Source organism: Leucopleurus acutus (assembly GCF_964270905.1).
Source record: "Leucopleurus acutus genome assembly, contig: HAP1_SCAFFOLD_270, whole genome shotgun sequence".
NCBI lineage: Eukaryota > Metazoa > Chordata > Mammalia > Artiodactyla > Delphinidae > Leucopleurus > Leucopleurus acutus.
The window spans coordinates 177,045-183,367 of NW_028139069.1; positions in this window are offsets into that span (position 1 = coordinate 177,045).

Here is a 6,323-nt window from a genome sequence, read left to right on the forward strand (position 1 = left end):
AAACTGAGACACATTTGAACACGTTTCCCGATCACACGGTGGATCATACTCTGGGTTCCACATGCATGTTTTAGCTGAAGGAAGAATCCCTTAAACATGGAGAGTTGAGACCCATGGAATGGGTACCATGCAATATGACTTCAAAGGGTCTGCATTTGCTCACCGAACCTCACCAATCCTATCACTGCTGCATTTATGCCGCTGTACACACGCTTGATTCTCTTTCGGAGACATATAAATCCGTAGGTTTTAAGATTATTTCTAGTCAGGTATATTCTTAGGCGTTTAATATGGGGTGTTGAGTCCACTTCGTTGAGCAAGGAGTAGCTCTTGTCTATTACATATTTGGCTTATGGAACGGTATCTATGCTAATTTCAATCTCCGGTTTTATGCAGCACCCCAACTCACCTTTCCCCTTAAGCAAGCATAAGTTGGTTTTCTCCATTTGACACCCTGTTCTGTTTTGTAATTCAGTTCTTGTGTAGCCAAGTTTACATTCCGTGTAGTAGTGATATCTTATGATGTTTCTTTTTCTGTGTGACTTATTTCACTTAGAATCATCGTACCTGAATCCACTCATTATGCTGCTACGGGCCTGATGACATAGATTTCATTGCTGAGTGATATTGCATTGTACGTAAGTACCACAACTTCTTTATCCATTTTTCGCTTTCTGTGATATTGAACTTGTAACGTAAACAAGGTTCTTGTAAACAGAGCCGTCCCAAACTTTGGGGTGGCTGTGTCTTTTTGATTTTAATTTCCCTAAGCTATAGGACCATAAGTGGAAGTGCCCTAGGCTCTGTTGCTTTGTTTTTTGGATGTTTCAGGAAACACCATACACTTCTCCAGAGTGGCTGCTGGCAATTTACATCCCGCCCATCAGCATAACAAGGCTCCTAGTTCTCCTTGGCCTGTCCTGCCTTTCTGGATTTTACACTTTTTTCAGATGGCCCTTTTGACCGGGGGGCAGTGAGACTTCATTGTAGTGCAGATTTCCTTTGCAAGCTTGCTTGGTTGGCCAAAAAGTGCGTATGCGTTTTTCCTGAATATATTCAGGAAAAAACGCATACGCCCTTTGTGGCCAAGTGCATCATTGTGGACGTTCTGCCTCTTTTCCTATGCTTTACATGCAATTCCCGTCTACCTCCTGAAATCGGTTTCCTGCAATTCTGCCCCGCTTTCAACTGCTCTTAGCTGCCTTACTTCAATATATTTTTGGAAGGTAGCTGTCATTTATAACTCTGCAGGTTTGTGAATTACAGTGCCCCTGAGCTCCTTTCTTCAACTCACTTTCTTGTGAGCTGGCCGCAACACGGCAGTATTGCTTCAGGCCCTAGTGTGGTTCTGGCATGGCACGCTGAGCCTTTGGTTAATTCCTCTTCCTGGTGGGAACTGAGAGTTAAATTTTCCCGTCCAGACACCTCCAGCTAGTCTCTCATTGGTTCTCCCTATTCCTGTTCATCTTACGCAGAAATTGCAAACTGGGCCAAATAGGAGGTTAAAGGCACTGACTCTCCAAGTGGGGAGAGTGTTAGTAAAGCGTCTGGAATGTTGCACCCGAGTACCAGGGGACGAAAATTGAGACACATTTCAACACATTTCCCGATCACACGGTAGATCATACTCTGGGTTCCACATGCATGTTTTAGCTGAAGGAAGAATCCCTTAAACCTGGAGAGTTGAGACCCATGGAATGGGTACCATGCAATATGACTTCAAAGGGTCTGCATTTGCTCACCGAACCTCACCAATCCTATCACTGCTGCGTTTATGCTGCTGTACACACGCTTGATTCTCTTTCGGAGACATATAAATCCGTAGGTTTTAAGATTATTTCTAGTCAGGTATATTCTTAGGCGTTTAATACGGGGTGTTGAGTCCACTTCGTTGAGCAAGGAGTAGCTCTTGTCTATTACATATTTGGCTTATGGAACGGTATCTGTGCTAATTTCACTCTCTGGTTTTATGCAGCACCCCAACTCACCTTTCCCCTTAAGCAAGCATAAGTTGGTTTTCTACATTTGAGGCCCTGTTCTGTTTTGTAATTCAGTTCTTGTGTAGCCAAGTTTACATTCCGTGTATTAGTGATATCTTATGATGTTTCTTTTTCTGTGTGACTTATTTCACTTAGAATCATCGTACCTGAATCCACTCATTATGCTGCTACGGGCCTGATGACATAGATTTCATTGCTGAGTGATATTGCATTGTACGTAAGTACCACAACTTCTTTATCCATTTTTCGCTTTGTGTGATATTGAACTTGTACCGTAAACGAGTTTCTTGTAAACAGACCCGTTCCAAACTTTGGGGTGGCTGTGTCTTTTTGATTTTAATTTTTCTAAGCTATAGGACCATACGTGGACGTGCCCTTGGCTTTGTTGCTTTGTTTTTTGGATGTTTCAGGAAACACCATACACTTCTCCAGAGTGGGTGCTGGCAATTTACATCCCGCCCATCAGCATAACAAGGCTCCCAATTCTCCATGGCCTGTCCTGCCTTTCTGGATTTTACACTTTTTTCAGATGGCCCTTTTGACCGGGGGGCAGTGAGACTTCATTGTAGTGCAGATTTCCTTTGCAAGCTTTCTTGGTTGGCCAAAAAGGGCGTATGCGGTTTTTCCTCAATATATTCAGGAAAAAATGCATACGCACCTTTGGCCAAGTGCATCGTTGTGGACGTTCTGCCTGTTTTCCTCTGCTTTTCATGCAATTCCCGTCTACCTCCTCAAATCGGTTTCTTGCAATTCTGCCCCGCTTTCAAGTCCTCTTGGCGGCCTTACTTCAATATATTTTTGGACGATAGCTGTCATTTATTACTCTGCAGGTTTGTGAATTACAGTGCCCCTGAGCTCCTTTCTTCAACTCGCTTTCTTGTGAGCTGGCCGCAACACCGCAGGCTTCAGGCCCTAGTTTGGTTCCGGCATGGCATGTTGAGCCTTAGGTTAATTCCTCTTCCTGGTGGGAAATGAGAGTTAAATTTGCCCGTTCAGACACCTCCACCTAGTCTCTCATTGGTTCTCCCTATTCCTGTTCATTTTTCACAGAAATTGCAAACTGGGCCAAACAGGAGGTTAAAGGCACTGACTCTCCAAGTGGGGAGAGTGTTAGTAAAGCGTCTGGAATGTTGCACCCGAGTACCAGGGGACGAAAACTGAGACACATTTGAACACGTTTCCCGATCACACCGTGGATCATACTCTGGGTTCCACATGCATGTTTTAGCTGAAGGAAGAATCCCTTAAACATGGAGAGTTGAGACCCATGGAATGGGTACCATGCAATATGACTTCAAAGGGTATGCATTTGCTCACCGAACCTCACCAATCCTATCACTGCTGCATTTATGCCGCTGTACACACGCTTGATTCTCTTTCAGAGACATATAAATCCATAGGTTTTAAGATTCTTACTAGTCAGGTATATTCTTAGGCGTTTAATATGGGGTGTTGAGTCCACTTCGTTGAGCAAGGAGTAGCTCTTGTCTATTACATATTTGGCTTATGGAATGGTATCTGTGCTAATTTCAATCTCTTGTTGTATGCAGCACCCCAACTCACCTTTCCCCTTAAGCAAGCATAAGTTGGTTTTCTACATTTGAGACCCTGTTCTGTTTTGTAATTCAGTTCCTGTGTAGCCAAGTTTACATTCCGTGTAGTAGTGATATCTTATGATGTTTCTTTTTCTGTGTGATTTATTTCACTAAGAATCATCATACCTGAATCCACTCATTATGCTGCTACGGGCCTGATGACATAGATTTCATTGCTGAGTGATATTGCATTGTACGTAATTACCACAACTTCTTTATCCATTTTTCGCTTTGTGTGATATTGAACTTGTACCGTAAACGAGGTTCTTGTAAACAGAGCAGGCCCAAATTTTTGGGTGGCTGTGTCTCTTTGATTTTAATTTTCCTAAGCTATACGACCATAAGTGGAAATGCCCTAGGCTCTGTTGCTTTGTTTTCTGGATGTTTCAGGAAACACCATACACTTCTCCAGAGTGGCTGCTGGCAATTTACATCCCGCCCATCAGCATAACAAGGCTCCCAGTTCTCCATGGCCTGTCCTGCCTTTCTGGATTTTACACTTTTTTCAGATGGCCCTTTTGACCGGGGGCCAGTGAGACTTCATTGTAGTGCAGATTTCCTTTGCAAGCTTGCTTGGTTGGCCAAAAAGTGCGTATGCGTTTTTTCCTGAATATATTCCGGAAAAAACGCATACGCCCTTTTTGGCCAAGTGCATCATTGAGGACGTTCTGCCTCTTTTCCTATGCTTTACATGCAATTCCAGTCTACCTCCTGAAATCGGTTTCCTGCAATTCTGCACCACTTTCAACTCCTCTTGGCAGCCTTACTTCAATATATTTTTGGAAGGTAGCTGTCATTTATAACTCTGCAGGTTTGTGAATTACAGTGCCCCTGAGCTCCTTTTTTCAACTCACTTTCTTGTGAGCTGGCCGCAACACCTCAGGATTTCTTCGGGCCCTAGTTTGGTTCCGGCATGGCACGCTGAGCCTTTGGTTAATTCCTCTTCCTGGTGGGAAATGAGAGTTAAATTTGCCCGTCCGGACACCTCCACCTAGTCTCTCATTGGTTCTCCCTATTCCTGTTCATGTTCCACAGAAATTGCAAACTGGGCCAAACAGGAGGTTAAAGGCACTGACTCTCCAAGTGGGGAGAGTGTTAGTAAAGCGTCTGGAATGTTGCACCCGAGTACCAGGGGACGAAAACTGAGACACATTTGAACACGTTTTCCGATCACACGGTGGATCATACTCTGGGTTCCACATGCATGTTTTAGCTGAAGGAAGAATCCCTTAAACCTGGAGAGTTGAGACCCATGGAATGGGTACCATGCAATATGACTACAAAGGGTCTGCATTTGCTCACCGAACCTCACCAATCTTATCACTGCTGATTTTATGCCACTGTACACACGCTTGATTCTCTTTCGGAGACATATAAATCCTTAGGTTTTAAGATTATTAGTAGTCAGGTATATTCTTAGGCGTTTAATGGGGGGTGTTGAGTCCACTTCGTTGAGCAAGGAGTAGCTCTTGTCTATTACATATTTGGCTTATGGAACGGTATCTGTGCTAATTTCAATCTCTGGTTTTATGCAGCATCCCAACTCACCTTTCCCCTTAAGCAAGCATAAGTTGGTTTTCTACATTTGACACCCTGTTCTGTTTTGTAATTCAGTTCTTGTGTAGCCAAGTTTACATTCCTTGTAGTAGTGATATCTTATGATGTTTCTTTTTCTGTGTGACTTATTTCACTTAGAATCATCGTACCTGAATCCACTCATTATGCTGCTACGGGCCTGATGACATAGATTTCATTGCTGAGTGATATTGCATTGTATGTAAGTACCACAACTTCTTTATCCATTTTTCGCTTTGTGTGATATTGAACTTGTACCGTAAACGAGGTTCTTGTAAACAGAGCCGTTCCAAACTTTGGGGTGGGTGTGTCTTTTTGATTTTAATTTTCCTAAGCTATAGGACCATACGTGGAAGTGCCCTTGGCTTTGTTGCTTTGTTTTTTGGATGTTTCAGGAAACACCATACACTTCTCCAGAGTGGGTGCTGGCAATTTACATCCCGCCCATCAGCATAACAAGGCTCCCAGTTCTCCATGGCCTGTCCTGCCTTTCTGGATTTTACACTTTTTTCAGATGGCCCTTTTGACCAGGGGGCAGTGAGACTTCATTGTAGTGCAGATTTCCTTTGCAAGCTTTCTTGGTTGGCCAAAAAGGGCGTATGCGGTTTTTCTTCAATATATTCAGGAAAAAATGCATACGCACTTTTTGGCCAAGTGCATCGTTGTGGACGTTCTGCCTCTTTTCCTATGCTATTCTTGCAATTCCCGTCTACCTCCTGAAATCGGTTTCCTGCAATTCTGCCCCGCTTTCAAGTCCTATTGGCGGCCTTACTTCAATATATTTTTGGACGATAGCTGTCATTTATTACTCTGCAGGTTTGTGAATTATAGTGCCCCTGAGCTCCTTTCTTCAACTCGCTTTCTTGTGAGCTGGCCGCAACACTGCAGGATTGCTTCAGGCCCTAGTGTCGTTCTGGAACGGCACGCTGAGCCTTTAGTTAATTCCTCTTCCTGGTGGGAAATGAGAGTTAAATTTGCCCGTGCAGACACCTCCACCTAGTCTCTCATTTGTTCTCCCTCTTCCTGTTCATCTTCCGCAGAAATTGCAAACTGGGCCAAACAGGAGGTTAAAGGCACTGACTCTCCAAGTGGGGAGAGTGTTAGTAAAGCGTCTGGAATGTTGCAGCCGAGTACCAGGGGACGAAACCTGAGA